We start from the raw sequence: 20,790 nt of genomic DNA, 5'->3' as shown, positions 1-20,790 counted from the left end.
CGTCCGGTTGCCATGGGCACCATCGCCAGCCCCCCGTGATTTCACGTGGGGGCTGCTGATCTCTGCTAAACTCCTTAAATGTGGCAATCGCAATCAACCGCCGCATCGAAGGGGTTAACTGCCGAAATCAGCGGCCATGGGCCACTGATCGGCAACAGGGAATGCAGGGCAGACACCCTGCACAGTTAACCGCCGCTGTGGTGTAGCGCCACTGCGGTTAACTGTAAAAAGTACAGATGTAACTGCACGTCGAGGTGCGCGAAGATACTGCACACATTGATGTGCAGTTACGTCAAGGTGCGGGAAGGGGTTAAGGAGGACAGAATTTTTGAATTTAATAGAAAAGATCAGGGTTATCATGACCTGGATACTGAATTATCCTCCTCTGACTATGACAGTGATAATTCTCATTGTGTCAATAATAGAGGGGAGTAATCAGGGGAGGTCTCGGTACCCCAATGTGAATACCAGAGGAAGAAGTAGAGGAAAACATGGTTCCAACTCTTCTAATAGGGGTGATTTTTCTAACTCTTCTAATAGGGGTGATTTTTATCCCAAGGCCCACTAGTGTCGGACTATTTGCTACGGGGACGAAAGGAAAACTAGTGAAGGGCACCCACGATGATGAACTCCAAGTTCTAAATTTATCCCAGAAAAAACTATCAGAGGGAGAATTGTGCCTATTGAAACGTGGACTCTCTTTTGTAGCTACACCATCCTTTGACCTGTTTTCGTGGGTGAAGGATTTGCAATTATTTGGGTGTAAGCTCAAGTGTAAAAAATTCTTCAAGCTAAATGATAGACGTAGATGTACCGAATTGGGCTTGGATGAGGAGGATATGCCATTGTTGAGAACAATGGGTGGTCTGTTGGATGAGGGGAATAGGGTACCAGGTGAGGGATCTTTTGCTAACTTAGCACTTCCTTCAACAAGAAACCCTCCAATAAATGATACACCTATTGATACATTCCTTAACCCCTTAAGGACGCAGCCTTGTTTTGGCCTTAAGGCTCAGAGCCCATTTTTCAAATCTGACATATTTCACTTTATGTGATAATAACGTCGCAATGCTTAAACCTATCCAAGCGATTCTGAGATTGTTTTCTCGTGACACATTGGGCTTTATGTTAGTGGTAAAATTTGGACGATATATTCAGTGTTTATTGTTGAAAAATTGCAAAATTTAGGGAAAATTTATAAAAAATAGCATTTTTCAGAATTTAAATGCATCTGCTTGTAAAACAGACGGTTATACCACCCAAAATAGTTACTAGTTCACATTTCCCATATGTCTACTTTAGATTGGCATCGTTTTTTGAACATTATTTTATTTTTCTTGGACGTTACAAGGCTTAGAACATAAACAGTAATTTCACTTTTTTTTAAGAAAATTTAAAAAGCCTTTTTTTTAAGGTACCTCTTGAGTTCTGAAGGGGCTTTGAGGGGCCTATGTATTAGAAACCCTGATATAACACCCCATTTTAAAAACTAGACCCCTCAAAGTATTCAAAACAGCATTTAGAAAGTTTTTTAACCCTTCAGGCATTTCACAGGAATTAAAGCAAAGTGGAGGTGAAATTTGCAATTTTCATTTTTCTTGCTGAATTTCAATTTTATTCAATTTTTTTTGTGTAACACGGAAGGTTTTACCAGAGAAACACTACTAAATATGTATTGTCCAGATTCTGCAGTTTTTAGAAATGTCCCACATGTGGCTCTAGTGCGCTCGTGGACTAAAACACAAGCCCTAGAAGCAAAGAAGCACCTAGTGCATTTTGAGGCCCCTTTTTTATTAGAATATATTTTAGGCAGCATGCCAGGTTTGAAGAGGTGTTGAGGTGCCAAAACAGTAGGAATCCCCCAATTGTGACCCAATTTTGGAAACTACACCCCTCAAGGAATTAATTTATGGCTGTTGTTATCATTTTGACCGCACAGTTTTTTCACAGCACCTATTTTAATTGGGCTGTGAAATTAAAAAAATGAATTTTTTTTCCAATAAGATGTAATTTATGATCAAAATTTCCTATTTTCACAGGGAACAAAATACCCCATTTTGTTGCCCAATTTGTCCTGAGTGCAGCAATACCCCATTTGTGGCGATAAACTGCCGTTTGGGCCCATGGGAGGGCTCAGAAGGAAAGGAGCGCTATGTGTTTGTTGGAGTCCAGATTTTGCTGGATTGGTTTTCGGGTGCCATGTCGCATTTGCAGAGTCCCAGAGGTATCAAAGCAATGGAAACCCACCAGAAGTAACCCCATTTTGGAAACTACACCCTTCAAACAATTCATTTATGGGTAATGTGACTATTTAGACCTCATAGTTTCTTCACAGAACTTATTTGAATTGGGCTGGGAATTTAAAAAAAAAATATTTTTTCCACTAATATGTAGTATTGGCTCAAAATTTCTTATTTTCACAAGAAATAAATTACTCCATTTTGTTGCCCAATTTGTCCTGTGCAGCAATACCCCATTTGTGGTGATAAACTGCCATTTGGGCCCATGGGAGGGCTCAGAAAGAAAGGAGCGCTATTTGTTCTTTGGAGTCCAGATTTTGCTGGATTGGCTTTCGGGTGCCATGTCGCATTTGCAGAGCCCCAGAGGTATCAAAGCAATGGAAACCCACCAGAAGTGACCCCATTTTGGAAACTACACCCCTCAAGGAATTCATTCATGGTTGTGGTTATCATTTTGACCCCACAGTTTTTTTACAGCACCTATTTGAATTGATCTGTGAATTAAAAAAAATGACATTTTTCCAATAAGATGGCATTTTTTATCAAAATGTCTTATTTTCACAGGGAACAAAATACCCCATTTTGTTGCCCAATTTGTCCTTAGTGCGGCAATACCCCATTTGTGGTGATAAACTGCCATTTGGGCCCATGGGAGGGCTCAGAAGCAAAGGAGTGCTATGTGTTTGTTGGAGTCCAGATTTTGATGGATTGGTTTTCGGGTGCCATGTCGCATTTGCAGAGCCCCAGAGGTATCAAAGCAATGGAAACCCACCAGAAGTGACCCCATATTGGAAACTACACCCCTCAAGGAATTCATTTATGGGTGTTGTGACCATTTTGACCCCAGAGTTTTTTCACAGAACTTATTTGAATTGGGCTGGGAATTAAAACAAAATTATTTTTTCCAATAATATGTAGTTTTGGCTGAAAATTTCTAATTTTCACAAGAAATAAAATATCCCATTCTGTTGCCCAATTTGTCCTGAGCGCGGCAGTACCCCATTTGTGGTGATAAACTGCCGTTAGGGTCCATGGGAGGGCTCAGAAGGAAAGGACCACCATTTGGCCTACTGGGGATTTTTTGGTGCAAAGTCATGTATGCAGTAGCCCCTGAGGTACCAGTACAGTTGAAACCCCCAAGAAGTGACCCCATTTTAAAAACTACACCCCTTAAGGCATTCATCTAGAGGTGTAGTAAGCATTTTGACTGGAGACATACACCCCATAAACTGTAATGTGGGTTCTCACGGGTACGTCAATACCCTACATGTGGCTGTAATCAGCTGCCTAGGCACGCAGCAGGGCTCAGAGGGGAAAGACGAGGGGGGATAAGCTGTGCAGAGTGCATCAGGGTAAGTAAAACTGGGGTAGATTAAAAATCATGGGATGTATGATAAATTTTGAAGCACTCTTTCATACGGAGCCTTAGTTTTTCGGGACATGTGTCACATTGATATATTGTGTCCTTCCTTATCCCCCTCTTATAGCAGACTTTGTACCTCTTTTGACTTTTTTCTTTCTTGCCAGTTTGGGGAACTTCTCCTGGAAAGTGTTGCCCTGGTACGATGCGTGTGGCCTTGCCTCCAGAAGTACTGGGTGCCCCCCCTTCTTGGTCCATAAAAATTAGTTTCTTGATAACCACCTCTTGAAATTCCAGGAAAGTTCCCGTCTGGCCTGTACATCGATGTAGCACGTACGCGTTGTACAATGCCATCTGTATGATGTGCCCGGCCAGCTTCTTATACCACACCGCATGGCGCTGTAGGGCTTCAGGGCTTGATCTGACAAGTCCACCCCTCTCATGTACCTATAGTAGTCCAGGATGCAGTCTGGTTTGGGGGTCTCTGTACTGGTACCTCGTACGGGTACATGGGTACTCGTGTGACATCTCTCTTGTCCTTGTACTTGACACACAATATGTTGCTGCTAGATTGTGCCCTGCTCTCACCCCTTCTGAGCGTTTGCCCTGCAGAGTCTTAGGGAGGCCTCTCAGATTTCTTCTAGCAGTGCCGCATGCCGCAGGACTTCTGGAAGCGAGGCAGTTGAAGAGTGGGACGCTGGTATAAAAATTATCCAGGTAGAGGTGGTAACCCTGGTCCAGCAGTGGGTGCACCAAATCCCACACAATTTTTGCATTGACTCCCAGTAAGGGGGGGGGGGCATTCTGGGGGTTGAATACCGGTGTCCTTCCCTTCATATATCCTAAATTTGTAGGTATACCCTGATGCACTCTCGCACAGCTTATACATCTTCACGCCATACCTTGCCCTCTTACCCGGCAGGTACTGGCGGAATTGAACCCTCCCTTTAAAATGTACCAAGGACTCATCAATAGAAATACACTTCTCGGGGGTGTATGCTTGGGAAAACCGGGCACTGAAACGGTCTAATAGGGGTCTCCGTTTATACAAAACTGGGTCATCTCGGGGTGGGCACGGCTCATTATCAGTATAATGTAAGAAGCGAAGTATTGCCTAATTTATTTATTTTTTTTAGGTTCCAGTTCAGTTCTGAAGTTGCTTTGAGGGGCCCATATATTAGAAACCCCAATCAAACACCCCATTTTAGAAACTGGACCCCTCAAAGTATTCACAACAGCATTTAGAAAGTTTATGAACCCTTTAGGTGTTTCACAGGAATTTTGAGCAAAGTAGAGGTGAAATCTACTTTTTTTTTTGTCAGAAAATCCTTTTTATACCACTTTTTTTTATAACACAAAAGGTTTTATCAGAGAAACGCAACTCAATATTTATTGCCCAGATTCTTCAGTTTTGAGAAATATCCCACATGTGGCCCTAGTGCGGTAATGGACTGAAGCACCGGCCTCCGAAGCAAAGGAGCACCTAGTGGATTTTGAGCCCTCCTTTTTATTAGGCACCATGTCCGGTTTGAAGAGGTTTTGTGGTGCCAAAACAGTGGAAACCCCCCAAAAGTGACCCCATTTTGGAAACTAGACCCCTTGAGGAATTAATTGTAGTTTTCTTGGGGTGCATGCGGCTTTTTGATCAGTTTTTATTCTATTTTTAAGTGGCGCGGTGACTAAAAAACACTACTATTGTTTTTTTATTCTATTTTTTTTACAGCGTTCACCGTGCGCTATAAATGACATATTCACTTTATTCTGCGGGGCGATACGATTACGGCGATACCAGATGTTTATACTTTTTTTATGTCTTATGGCGTTTGCACAATAAAATAAGTTTTGTAAAAAATCATTCACTTTTTGTGTTATCATATTCTAAGAGCCATAACGTTTTTATTTTTCCATCAATAAAGCCGTGCGAGGACTTATTTTTTGTGTAACGAACTGTAGTTTCCATCAATACCATTTTTAGGTACATGCGACTTTTTGATCTCTTTTTATTCCATTTTTTTGCTAAGTGAAGTGACCAAAGAATTGTGATTCTGGGACGGCTTATTATTATTTTATTTTACAGCGTTCACCGCGCGGGATAAATAATAAAATAATTTTGTAGTTCAGGCCGTTACGGACGCGGCGATACCAATTATGTATAGTTTATTTGTTTGTTTATATATTTTTATTAATAATAAAGGACTGATAAGGGAAAAAGGGGGATTTTTACTTTTATTACTTTTAAATCTTTTATTTTCTTATTTTTACACATCTTTTTTTAACTTTTTTTTAACTTTTTTACTTTGTCCCACTAGGGGACATGAGGGCAGGAGGCCCTGATCGCTATTCTAATACACTGCACTACATGCGTAGTGCAGTGTATTAGAACTGTCAGCTACTCACTGACAGCAAGCATAGTGGGTCCTGACTTCGTCAGGACCCACTAGGCTTCCGTCTATGGCATAGCCGGACGCCATTGTTTGGTGTCCGGTTGCCATAGTCACCATCGCCGGCCGCTATCGTGTAGCAGGCCGGCGATGGCAGCTTAACCCCTAAAAAGCCGTGATCGCTATTGAACACGGCTTTTCAGGGGTTAATCAGCGGGGACACAGCGATCGGTCCCCGCTGTAGGAGCTGTGACAGCTGCTGTACGAGACAGCAGCTGTCACAGCTCCTGTATGTGTCGGGAGGACGGCCGAAACGGCCGTTACTCCCGAGACGTACTATTCCGTCATGGAGCGCGAACAGGGCGCTTACCATGACGTAATAGTACGTCAATGAGCGTTAAGGGGTTAAGGTAGTCATTGACCAATTGATCCATTTACATTCTAAGAGAAAAGTGAATAATATCACACCTGAAGAGGGGGGGAGTCTGAGGCTCATTGAAAAGGATGAATCTATTGTTATTAAGACATCCGACAAGGGTGGTAATGTGGTCGTCATGGATCGCCAGGCCTATGTCGGTATGTGCCTTGCGATCCTTGACGACCGCAGTTGTTATGAAATCTTGTCCAATAACCCAATTAAATCCTATAAAGAGGAATTGAATAGCTTGTTACTGCACGCAAGGTCGGAGGATATCATTGACCAGAGAGAGTTCAAGTTTCTACTTCCAGAGTTCCCTGTTATGGAAAATTTTTACAGCCTACCAAAGGTGCCTAAAGGCTTAGTGCCACTAAAATGGCGGCCTATTGTAGCAGGCATTGATAGGGTTACATAGAATGCCAGCTTGTATGTTGATCAGATTCTCCGTCCATTTGTGGTGACCCTTCCGTCCTATGTGAGGGATACAATGGATGTTATTAAACAGCTAAAGGGGATTCAGCTTGATGAGGATGTACTCTTGGGAAGTTTGGACGTGGAGGCTCTGTATAGTAGTATACCACATGACAAAGGCTGCGACTCAGTGAGGTACTTCCTGAAATCGAGAGGTAATCAATTTACAAGCCACAATGAGTTTGTCATGGGGTTGCTCCAATTTGTATTGGGACGAAATTCTTTTACTTGCAATGGAAAGTTTTTTCTACCAGCTCAGAGGAGTGGCAATGGGCAGTCCCTGTGCCCCAACCTTTTCTAACCTGTATCTGAGCTGGGGGGAGAAAGAAATTGTCTTTCAAGAGGCGATGGAAACTTGGAGTTCAAGTGTGATCCTCTGGCTCAGATTCATTGACAATATTCTAATATTATGGAATGGCTCACAAACCAAATTTAGAGAGTTTGCACAGATATTGAATGTCAATGATATTGGACTATTATTTACCTCTGAAATCCCTTCGGATAAAATTACATTCTTGGATCTGTCTATAAGCAAATCAGTGTCAGGAAGAGTGAACACGCAAATCCATAGAAAACCAACAGCTACTAATACTCTATTAAGGTGGGATAGCTGGCATCCGAAACCACTTAAAAAGGGAATTCTAAAGGGGCAATATCTGCGAGCTCGTAGAAATTGCACCAACATGTCTCACTATCAGAACGCAGCCTCGGACTTGAAAACGAGGTTTGGTCGAAGAGGATATCCAGATTGGGTTCCCAAAAATGCATATCAACATGCCCTTTCAGTGGATACGGATGAGCTTCTCAATCCAAGGATAAGCGAGACTGGTGAGATCGACCTTAGAATCATAGGACCCTAGTATTCACAACATACACAAGTGAGAGAAGTCATTCAGACATTCTGGGGTATTTTAAAAGCTGACCTAGACATAGGGAGTCTTCTGAGTGATAGGCCAGCAATTACCTTCAGTAGAGGACGTAATTTAAAAGATAAATTGGTTCAGAGCCACATGAAACCAGCGACTCGGTCAACATGGCTGCCTAAGCCCCCCATTGGTACATATAGCTGTGGTACTTGCAAAGCTTGTAGATCAATCCTAACAAGTAAATCATATTGTAGTACTACATCAGGTCGTCATTATTTGTAAGACACAAGGGGTTATTTATTTGATGACATGCAGCTGTGGTATTCAATATGTGGGTAAAACCATTCGCGAATTTCGCAGCCGTATCAGAGCCCATATTAATGATACAGTTAAACGAGCTGATACTCCGATCACACTCCATATCTGGGAATGTCATCAGGGTAATCCTGACCATCTGAGATTCCAAGGTATTGAATGGGAATGTCCTCATTGTAGAGGTGGTAATTGGGATAAACATTTACTTCAGCGGGAAGCAAGGTGGATATTTTTGTTACAGACTGTTAAACCTAGGGGCCTTAACGATAACATCTCCTCTACTTATTTTCTATAAGGTGGAGTTGATATTTGGCGATAGTAGTTTGATGCAAATGGATCGGTGGCGATCTTTGATTTTTATCATCTGCATAGCTTATTTGCTCATGTGTAACTTTATTATCTTTATTAAAACCATTTATCTTTTTATAACCTCCTATCGATATTAGTTCAATTTGCTTCTTCTACATTTAATATGCCATTATATTGAAATATAGCCGCTTGGTGATTCCCATAGTCACATAACGCTAAGCGTCGTTTAATATGCTCGGGGAGGAGTGATCTGGATGAGCCCCTGAGTGGGCGGGGCGGCTGATGACGTGGCGCGCTCTGATTGGGGGTTTGAGGCAATCGTCCAGCCTCTCAAAGGGCAGAGCTAAAAGCTTAAATAGCCGGCATTCAGTTGAAACGCTGCGGTCAGATACCAGAATCGTGCTGTTAGAAGAAAAGCTCTAGCAGACACAGGGCGGACAGACAATATTGCATGAGAAACTAATGTGCTAATCTGCCCCGTTTCAGTACACCTGCCTGTGAAGAAATGTTCTATTTAAACTAAGGACGTGGAAACGCATTAGGCATTCAATTTTGTTCAGTGTAAATGCAGACTCTTGTTTTCGGGTGTACAATATTCGTCGGGTGTGAATGCACACTACTACTATAGGTGTTATGCTGCTACAGAGGAGTGTGAATGCACACTACCTGTATGTGCTGGTGCTCATTTCAGCGATAATGAACACTGTGTCGTAGGTCTTGCTAATTAGTGTGAATGCACACTTAGTATACCATATCTATCTTTTGTGAATGCACACTTAGTATACCATATCTATCTAGTGTGAATGCACACATAGTATACCATATCTATCTAGTGTGAATGCACACATAGTATACCATATCTATCTAGTGTGAATGCACACATAGTATACCATATCTATCTAGTGTGAATGCACACTTAGTATACCATATCTATCTAGTGTGAATGCACACTTAGTATACCATATCTATCTAGTGTGAATGCACACTTAGTATACCATATCTATCTAGTTTGAATGCACACTTAGTATACCATATCTATCTAGTGTGAATGCACACTTAGTATACCATATCTATCTAGTGTGAATGCACACTTAGTATACCATATCTATCTATTGTGAATGCGCACTTAGTATACCATATCTATCTTTTGTGAATGCACACTTTTGTCTAAATGTACATTCCCTTATAAGTGTGAATGCACACTTAGTATACCATATCTATCTTTTGTGAATGCACACTTAGTATACCATATCTATCTAGTGTGAATGCACACATAGTATACCATATCTATCTAGTGTAAATGCACACTTTGTATACCATATCTATCTATTGCGAATGCACACTTAGTATACCATATCTATCTTTTGTGAATGCACACTTTTGTCTAAATGTACAGTCCCTTGTAAGTGTGAATGCACACTACTGCTCTAGGTGCTGCACTGCTATTTATGGGTGCTAATGCATAAGAAATGTATGTGCTGTGTCCCATTTCAGTGTGAATGCACACTGTGTCGTAGGTGTTGTGTTTCCGCTACTGAGTGTTCATGCACACTCTGCTTTTAGGTATCAGATCTTTTCTTAGTGTGAATGCACACTTTGCTATCTAGTCCAGGTAGGGACAGAATTTATATGTTTCAACTAGATATTTGGAGTAGTTCCATAATAATTTCATTTAACTGTATTGTCATCCTTATCTAGTCTTACCTACCTGGTTAGCCTGGTATCTATAGGAATTATTGGCTTGATTAGCCCATTTTAAAGATATAATAAAATGAAAATATTTTTTAAGCGTTCTTGTCCAGGCGATATTATCTATTACATTTATTAGGATCACAGATTTCAGAAATCAGCAATAGAAGAAGATGGATTGATAAATCATGTTTTCTTTTACATCTTGTTAGTGGCCGGATGCGTGTGCGTCGCTAACCTGGGGAAGAGATGGTACCAAGACACACTATGGGAAGAAGGCTAATTGGCGGAGGCAGTGTAAAGACAGGATCACACACACACAGTTTTAATTCCGTTTTTGTGCAGTTTTCTGGCACAGTTTTTTGAGCCAAAGCCAGAATTGCATCCAAAAGAAATAAAAGGTATAAATAAAAGATTGATGTATCTCCTTTCTTTTGTGTCCTCTTCTGTGTTTGGCTCAAAAAACGGAGCCAAAATCGGTATCAAAACTGTGTGTGTGATTCTGGCCTGATTCTCTGGGCAATGTTCTGCCTTGGGTCCTGCCATTCATGTGGGTGTTATTTTGACACGTGCTACCGATCTAAACATTGTTGCAGACCAAGTACGCACCTTCATGACAATGGTATTCCCTAATGGCAGTGGGCTCTTTTAGAAGGATAATGCGCCCTGCCACACTGCAAAAATTATTCAGGAATGGTTTGAGGAACATGACAAAGACGTCATGGGAACAGAAAAAATTTAAATAACGGTACTGCCGCATCCATCACATGCCGGAGACCAACAGCGTCCCACAGACCCTAATGAATATAATGGGGTCTGTGGTGTTTCGGTCATAGTGTCTGTCATTTTTCCAGCATTTGTGACAATCTGCAATGGTGGTTCCTAATGAGGCCTCCAACGCAGATGTAAATAGATGTAGCCTTAGAATTACTGCAAAAAAAAAAAGCATACTGCTACAACAGGATCCAACAGGACAGGAAAAAAAAACCTTATGAGGGCTTATTTAGACAAACGTGATATACGTCCGTGCAACGCGTGTGATTTTCACGCGCCTCGCACGGACCTAGGTTAGTCTATGGGGCCGTGCAGACTGTCCGTGAGTTTCACACAGCGTGTCCGCTGCGTAAAACTCACGACATGTCCGTTATGTGTGCGTTGTTCACGCATCACGCACCCATTGAAGTCAATGGGTGCGTGAAAATCACGCGCAGCACATGGAATCACTTCCGTGTAACGCACGTGATTCGCGCAACAGCAGTAAAAAGTATGAATGAAAACAGAAAAGCACCACGTGCTTTTCTGTTTACAAAAATACAAACAGAGTGTCATAATTATGGTGGCTGCGCGAAAATCACGCAGCCGCACATCATACGGGGCTGACACATGGAGCTGTTAAGTGCCTTTTGCGCGAGCGAAACACCGCGTTTTTTGCGCGCGCAAAAGGCACACGCCTTTGGCTGTAACTTCCTGTCCTATCAAAAAACAACATTTAGGCCTCATGCACACGACCGTAAAGACACCCGTTATTGCGGGTCGTAATTACGACCCGCAATAACGGGCTCATAGACTTTTGTTAGCCACAGGTACCTTCTCGTTTTCTCACGAGAAGGTGCCCGTGCCATTAAAAAAATAGAACATGTTCTATTTTTCTATTTTACGCGCCGTGCTGCTATACTTTATAATGACAGCACGGCTCGCAAAAGCGGCCGGCTGCCCGCGGCCGGCCGTGCCCGCCCATGCTCGTAATTACGAGCACGGTCGTGTGCATGAAGCCTTAGACATATACTGATTTTTTTTACAATAGAAGTTTATGACAACAGGATCCAAGTGTATAGGCATCCAATTGCTTCCTGTTGCATCCTGTTGGTGCAGTATACATTATTTTTTATTTCAGTGAATAGCACTGGCCTTAAATAGTCGACTGCGCTATTGATTCGGTAAAAAAAACAGAAACCTTACGGAACGGTGACAAACGAAAACCATTAGCAACAGATGCATTAGCATTAAAATCAATGGTAATGCAAGCGGAAGCTATGGTTTCCATTTGCCTTTTCGTTAATGGGTTCCTCCGAGGAAAAGCTCAGACGGAACCCATCAATGGAAAGCGAACTCTGATGTGAACACAAGCTTAAACCTAAAGTTGTTGCTCAAAGAAAGAACATTGCTTCAAGGAAATGGATATTTAGCCAAATAGAATATATATTGTATCGCAAACACCGAATACTTTGTGAATTTCCACTTCCTCACAGGTCTTATCATTGGTGATTTGTAAATGAACACAAAAAGGGTAAATTCCAGAGTAGCAAATAAGCTGCTATAATCAGATGTGGTTGTTATCTACTGGGTCTTATTGGCCCCAAAAAGCCAGGGCCCCGTTACTGTGTCAGAACCTGGTCTCTCTAGTCCTCTTTTTCCTATACTTTATTCTATATTCTAACTTACTTTTATCTAAAAAAAAAAAGTATTTCTCCCTGCCTGTAAGTGAGTTTTTCTTACTTTTCTGTGTACTTGTCGTCCGTGTGCTGTGCATAGATACACGGATCCATTGATTTCAATGGGGCCGTTCACACATGCGTGAGTTTTCATTGAGCGAGAGTCCGCTGCGTAAAACTAACTGCATGTCCTATATTGGTGCATTTTCATGCACCTACGCGCCCAATAAAGTCAATGGGTGAGTGAAAACCATGCACAGCACACGGATGCACCTCCGTGTGCTGTGCATGATTTGCGTATCAATTCAATTTAAAAAAAAGTGCTTTACGAGTGCGTCAAAAACACATGCCACTCGCAAAGCATAGATGCAATAACGCAAAGCACATGGACCAGATTTACGCACATTTTTACGCGCGTAAATCTGTCATGCTCGTGTGAATGCAGCCTTAGTCCCAGTGGTCAGACCGCCACAGATCGAAAGGTCATAAAACATTATTTTGAGTAGATCCATTTAAAAATTGTTTTCTCACACTTTTAACAAAATCTGGCATGGTCACTCAGCTTTTGCTGAATCCTATGTGTTTAGCTGTGGAACATCCCTTACTATTTATGTAAGGACATAGGGGGAGAGTGCGTGTATCGCTGAATAACCAGGCAAATATTCCATTCAAGTGACTGGTGACCCAGGTTGGGGAGCTATAATGGTGGCCATATGGTTCTTCACTCACCTTCCCTAAAAAAAGACTAGAATATCAAAACCTTCACACAAGGCAGCACAAGCAGCTTATATTTAGAGATTTTCTTTATTTTAGTAAGAAAGGCACTATATAAAATGTAGAATTCAGATTTGAACATTTCGCAGCTAAAAAAAAAAAAGTATCTTGAGAAATTATTTCCTTTACAGGTTTTTGCCCATACTACGTTTGTATTATGTTTTATTTACATAGCTTTTTTTTTTTTTACAAAAATCCTACTGGTTTCCCTTGGAAACAGACGGTGGTTTATTTAATCTCTGCTGTCAGACACGTGACCTAATGGCTTAGCAGTAACTGTGTAACTATCATCTGATCGTAGTACCAATACAGTATTGTAAGAATGATAATTTTGTCCATTTAAACAAGCAAACTATTGTCGAAAATGTATGACTCATGATAATAATTGGTACGCGTATATAGGCCTTTATTTGTAGATACCTGTCTCTGCACACACAATAAAAATTGCAGAATTTTTTGCAGGAAAAAACTGACATGTATTCTGCACGGAATAGACTAAAAGACTCATGAATTACTTTGTAGTACACCTGGGAGAGACTATTTCCAGTGTGGTATTTTATAATGTTCTCAGCTTGGCTTGAGGCTGTAGAAAGGAATTTACAGGATATAAATTGGATCAGAATTCCTACTGTAGTTTCCATCTATAGTCACTGGCATGGGTGAGCTCTAAATGAGTTTTAGATATATGAAGTATATAGATACAGGCAGTCAGTGAAATGGTTAACAGGGCAGTTTTCTGTGTCACTAGGTGATGAGCCTGTCCTGACAGGTCTCTCCCATAGAATCGACAGGGACATGCAGGTAAATACATGCTAAGATTCCTAGCTACACATTTGGACCTACAAAATACGCCAGGCCCTGAGCGTTTGACCTCTTCTCATAAAACACAGGAAAGTCATAGTAAGGTAATTTATGAGTTAAAGGGAGCTGCAATGCCTCTAGGCCTACGGAGTGACTACAATAAGTAGACAAAGAGATGTCACTTTAAAGGGGGTTTTACACTGGCTGATTATCGGGCAGATGAGTGTTCATATAACGCTCGTTGCCAATAATTGTCCTGTGTAAACAGGGCAGTGATCAGCAGATGAACGAGCAAACGCTCGATCATCTGCTGGCTGTATCATTTTTTTTAAATGCTCGTTGTCGGCAGCACATCTCCCTGTGTAAACAGGGAGACACGCAGCCGACATGGTAATAACGTATTGGGACGAGCGATCGGAGTAACGACAACTTGTCCCCATCCATAGCTCTGTGTGACAGGAGCAAACGAGCGCCGATCAGCGATGTCTCGTTGATCGGCGCTCACTGCAGCGACCGATTATCGGCTGGTGTAAAAGGGCCTTAAGAGGAGTGAATTCACCTACATGATAAAGTCTGCAGCCTTCTTAAGACGTTCACAACACATCAGCTTGAAAAAAGGCTTATAAAAAGCTATTAATATCACTCATGAATATGTATATAAACTTTTTTTTTGAGATATGTGATGTAAAAAAGTGATCATGGGGGCAGACATTTTTCTGTCAGTAATCCAATTGTAAAAACTATATTTAACGTCTTCCCTTCCTGAAATGACTGATGATAGAAAACAATAGATTGTATTCCACTGCACAGAAAATGGAAATAATATAGACGTTAGGTTTAGTATCCCTAGTATAGTTCTTATGTAGAATGTGGTAATGTAATGTCCATTTTCTTTGTGTTACTGTCATTCCCTTGTTTACGTGGTATATTATATATTAAACATTTTGCACGTTGGCCATTTTATCATGTACATATGATTTCTTTATATTAATGAATATGAAAATGAGCACCATGGTAATCCAGCAATTCAATTTTTCCTTTGAAAGCTAGATAATTTATTATAGCTTCCTCATAATCTCATTTTTATTTGTTGGGAAATCCAACAATATTTTCTTATGAAATACTGCTGAGTTTATGTTAAAAAAAAAATCCAGGGATGGACAATGGGCTTTGAGTCTGCACCCTCCCTTGACTTGCGCAGAGATCTAGCTGCAGAAGTTTTAAGGTTTCCTAAAATTCATTGCGTTGGCAGGTCTGATGTAATTATTTTAGCAGAGGCTGTTTCCATAGGAGGATCTCCAGAAAGAGGCACATGAAAAGGCTTCTCTGCAGGGCTCTGCTATACCAATTAGCATTCGCTCATTGAAGAATATAAAATTCTTCTTATCTGACCAAATTCCTATATAAATCCAGCAGTAAACAACAGATGATAGAATTGTATTATAAAACATATAGTAATGTAACCACCAGTAATCAGAACACACATTCTAATACATAGGAGTTTCTGCAAACAATGTCTTATAGGTGGATTCATGGAATGATGGGCACTATTAGCAATTTGCATTTAATTCTGTATAGTTAATATGTTATTTTAGTGCAGTATCTGGATAAAAAAATCATATAAATTGATATTAATTGAGAATTAGTGAGAAAAGTAACAATGGCATTTTATATATCATATAGTAATACAGGAAATGCTGCTGTGTCAGAATGTGTGCTCCATAAATGCCACAACTACGAGCTTCCCCTGATGCTTCTTTGTGTCTGATGTCTGGAGGAGATGCTGCTAAGGGAAAGTGTGTACACTGCCTGCAATGTCTACTACTGCAGAGACCACATATCATGCAGACTCACCGTCCTGTGGGGCTGACCTTCCTCAGATACAGGATTTTGGATCCATGTTGCAAAAAAAGTTTGAAGCTGAGCGAGATTTCCCCCTCTGTGCTGAAACTTTACTCTGAGACTCAGTCTTTCCCTTCCCCTCCCGTCTCCTCCTCCTTTTTCAAACTTATTTTCCTCCCCTCATCTTCCAAACTCTCATCCCCCTCCTCATTTTACTATCTTTCAATCTGTCCATCTGGCTCTCTCAGTTTTCTTTTATCTCTCTTTCCACTGCTTTCTCTAGTAGTCCTTCACTTATACCAGAGTGTCCTATGTGTCCAAGGACAACACAAGATAACTTTTCCTCTTTTTATCTTAAACACTACAGGAATGAAATAAATGTGTTAACAATTTCCAACTGACTGAAAATGAGAACAAACAATCCAACCAAACAGTGTGAAATAATTGTTACTAACAAAGATATTGTACATGCCATGCCTACCGTGCGATCTTGGCACAAGAACCAGATGACAATGTTTATTGCTAATGATATGGTCTTTACTTTGGTGCCAAGTGTCAATGACAATATATAGTACTGTGCAAACGTTTTAGGCAGTTGTGGAAAAATGCTGCAAAGTAAGAATGCATTCAAAAATAGAAGTGTCAATATGTAATGGCAGGAAGGAGGTGAAGGGAACAAGTGAGCCCTAATCTACCCACCGCCCTGTCCCTGCCTACTTGCAACGACCCGCCCTAGGCAACGGGGTACAACTTGGCGGCGGTCCCTACGCTGTCTAAGTGCAAGGGAGAACAAACAGGGAACACGCAAGGGAAGGGGCAGTAGCCCACGGAACGCCGCGAGGAAACGGAGCGGTGAATGAGTCAGTCAGGATCAGGATGTAGTGGAGTATACCAACGAGAGCACGGAGCAGGAAGCAAGCCAGGGGCAAAGCGAAGCAGGATAAGCGGAACTGAAGCAAGGCAGAAGCACGGCAGAAGCAGGCTGGAGCAAGGCAGCAGTGGGGCCAGGAATCCAAGAAGAATAACAAGCACTGAGGAAGAGAACACGGCAGGTATAAATGGACAGGGGGCGGAGCTAACTCCGACTGACCAGGCCGCGATAGGCTCTCCCACTCCTGAGCCTGCCACCCTGGTTGGTGGGAGCCGGTGTCAGTCTAAGAGGTCTGGCCTCAGGTGTCGACTGATTAATCCCGAAGTATACACAGACGTAGTACCTGGCAGATCCTTTACACAATAGTTGTTTTTTTGATCAATTAAAAAATACAAACTGAATGAACAAAAGAGAAATCTAAATAAAATAATATTTGGCTGGACCACACTTTGCCTTAAAAAAAACCCAAAAAATTCTTCTAGGTAGACTTGTACAAAGACCTAGATTTTGTAGTAGTATAGTCATGTGTATGATTAACCAAGTATACCAAACAGGTGATAATGATCATCATTTTTATATGTAGGTTGAAACACAGTCATTAACTGTAACAGAAACAGCTGTGTAGAAAGCTTAAAACTGGGTGAGGAACAGCCAAACTCTGGTACAAAGATGAGGTTGTGTAAGACAGTTTAATGTCACAGGTCCACCATGGCAAGACTGAGCACAGCAACAAGACACAAGGTAGTTATACTGCATCAGCAAGGTCTCGCCCAGGCAAAGATTTCAAAGCAGACTGGGGTTTCAAGTTGTGCTGTTCAAGCTCTTTTGAAGAAGCACATAGAAATAGGCAACGTTGCGCACCGTAGATGCAGTGGTCAGCCAAGGAAAGTGCAGCAGATCAAAGACACATCATGCTTTCTCCCTTTGGAGTCTGAAGATGTCCAGCAGTGCCATCGGATCAAAACTGGCAGAAACCACTGTGACCCATGTACACCCATCTATTATTCGAAGAAGTCTGGTCAGATGTAGTCTTCATGGAAGAATTGCGGCCAAAAAGCCATACCTTTGACGTGGAAAGAAGGCCAAGAGACTCAACTATGTACGAAGACATAGGAACTAGGATGTAGAAAAATGGCAGTAGGTGCTCTGGACTGATGAGTCAAAATTTGAAATATTTGGCTGTAACAGAAAGCAGTTTGTTTGCCGAAGGGCTGGAGAGCAGTACAATGATGAATGTCTGCAGACAACAGTGAAGCATGGTGGAGGTTCCTTGCAAGTTTGGGGCTGCATTTCAGCATATGGACTTGGGGATTTGGTCAGGATTATTAGTGTCTTCAATTCTGAGAAATATAGGAAGATTCTTATCCATCATGCAATAACATCAGGGAGGCGTCTGATTGGCTCCAAATTTGTTCTGCAGCAGGACAACGACCCCAAACATACAGCCAATGTCATTAAGAACTATCTTCAGCATAAAAAAGAACAAGGAGCCCTGGAAGTGATGATATGGTCCCCACAGAGTCATGATCTCAACATCATAGAGTCTGTCTGGGATTACATAAAGAGACAGAAGGATTTGATGACGCCTACATCCACAGAAGATCTGTGGTTGGTTCTCCAAAATATTTGGAACAATCTTCCTGCTGAGTTCCTACAAAAACTGTGTGCAAGTGAACCTAGAAGAATTGATGCTGTTTTGAAGGCAAAGGGTGGTCACACCAAATATTGATTTGATTTAGATTTCTCTTCTGTTCATTCAATTTGTATATTGTTAATTGATGAAAAAAAAACTATTAACACTTTCTAGTATTGAAAGCATTCTTACTTTGCAGTATTTTTCCACAACTGCCTAAAACTTTTGCACAGTATTTTATATCTTGAGTAGTAACCATTCACATGGCCAAATTGGTAGATTTTGGCTAGATCAGCCGGCGACTCATCCCATACGACAGATGTTGGGGGAAAGAAGGATCGGGCATGCTAGTTTTAAACATGACCAATCCTTTGTTCTCACAGATTATGTCTGGCAGGTGCTTATTTACCCTCTATCCAAGTCGGAAGAAATAACTGTCAGCTGAATTCTTAGTTATTTAATGTGTATGGCCACCTTTGCTAATTCTAATATTGACGTGTACATTTATGTGCAAGTTATGCCATGTAGTTTCTTATGCTAGGTTTTCTGTGCTAACCCTAAGGCCTCATGAACAAGAATTCCCTACGGTTCTGTATTATGGACCCATAGGCACACTGTGTGCCACTGTATGGTGCCTCTTCGAGGCAATTCTTCTAGGGGAGAAAACCTCGGTGTTAAAGCATGCAATAGTGAGACTAGGGTTGTCACGATACCAGAATTTGGACTTCGATACCGATACTTTGTGTAGTATTGTGATTTTCGTTACCAAAACGATACTTTGCAAACAATAATAATAATTTTAAAAAAAAGTTCTTCCATTTTCTGATGTGAGGCACGTGGTGTGATGAATTTTGAATGTGCCTCACATAATAATTAGTAGTAATTAGCCACATCATGTTTCTCAGTCATAATGGACAACATTGGGTTAATGTGTGAGGTACATGATGGGGTAAATTACTATTAATGAGAGGCACATGAAGGTTAAATTAATCAAACCTCGTGCCTTACATTAATAAGTGAAAGAAGTTTATATTTTATTTTTTTATAGCGTACACATCCTAAATGACGCAAAAAATTTGACGAATATGTGTATATTTTATGCATTGAGACTCATTTTAACGTTTATTGTAAAAAATGTAAATGTGTATTTTTTTATTCAACATTACTTTATGTTTTTATGTTTTTTATTTTTAAACTTTAATGTACTGGCATATATCTATTTGCCAGTACATTAGCTTGTGTACAGATAGTACACAGGCAGTTGTTGGGACATACCTAAGTATGCCCTAACAGGAAATATGGTAATATAGCCCTGGGGTCCTTCAATGCCCATATATGGTATGTCCCTCGATCCAAGGCGCATCCCCTTTTCATTTTCCCCTTGAATGCTGTGGTCAGCTTTGATCACAGCATTCAGGGGAATAGCGGCAGAGATCAGAGGTTTCTCTCATCTCCACCGTTATAGAGGGGTTGCGGCTGTAGAATACAGCCATTGCCCCGCTCCTGACAATAAGTGAGCACGCGGTCAGCATGAGGTTTTAGAAACTAAAATCCACTATTGTTATCTACATTACAGCACCGATCAGATTATGTAGGAGATAGGGCATTTATAATCTGGTGACAGAGCCTCTTTAACTTTGTTTATTGAATCAGAGCAATCTTATAATTGGTTTTTGGCTACTGGTCTGCGAGATTCCATACTTTTATTCACCAAAGAATAAGAAAAATAGGATCAATAATTGGTTTAACCAAACAAATTTTCAATCATGTTGATTCTACAGACATAATGTCATTAACAATTAGTGATAGTAGGGTTGTTAATAATATACATATGACACACATTACTATTATGTAATATAGTTGTAATTTATTTATTGAATTTGTATCTTATTGTTTTGTCCAGCAGACATACAAATGGAAGGTGCAGTCTTTTAGACCAGGGAGCAAGATAGTGGTATTGCCATATTTATGTCCAAATAAATCACTATAAACAAAAGTACCCATTACTACACTGTCCAGGGGAATGAGTCATGAAGACTAGTGAAGAATTTAAAGCAGAGCTTGACACCCCCCAGTTTAGGCTTTAGTTTATGTATAGCATATACACGGTAGCCAATTTAAACAAACAATGCTGAAGTGTAAAGCATTCTCATCAAGGATCAACTCCAACTTGCATTCATTCACACAGGGGATAATTCCTTTTGTTGGTAGCAGTGTCCAGTAAAGTATACATAGCCCCCATACAGCTGGGTACATTTAACAAAAGTAGACTTGTGATGTCATCCTGTGCAATTCTACTGCATTTTTATTTTTGACAGCAAATAAAAAAGGAAAAAAATATTTCAGCATTGCTAGGAGTCTTATACTGACTTGTTTGGACTGACGAAT

At 40.9% G+C, this 20,790-nt stretch overlaps 1 protein-coding gene across 1 annotated transcript in view; it reads right to left on the bottom strand.

The window, feature by feature from the left end:
* Positions 1 to 16,041, bottom strand: part of COL16A1 (collagen type XVI alpha 1 chain) — a 176,895-nt gene extending 160,854 nt beyond the window's left edge. The window contains exon 1 of the mRNA XM_075853167.1: positions 15,911 to 16,041. The gene's annotated coding sequence lies outside the window, so the exon portion shown is untranslated. The remainder of the gene's footprint in view (positions 1 to 15,910) is intronic.
* Between the last annotated feature and the right edge of the window lie 4,749 nt (positions 16,042 to 20,790).

The sequence above is a fragment of the Rhinoderma darwinii genome, chromosome 2 (assembly GCF_050947455.1).
Source record: "Rhinoderma darwinii isolate aRhiDar2 chromosome 2, aRhiDar2.hap1, whole genome shotgun sequence".
Lineage (NCBI taxonomy): Eukaryota > Metazoa > Chordata > Amphibia > Anura > Rhinodermatidae > Rhinoderma > Rhinoderma darwinii.
This window is presented reverse-complemented; position numbering and strand designations above follow the sequence as displayed.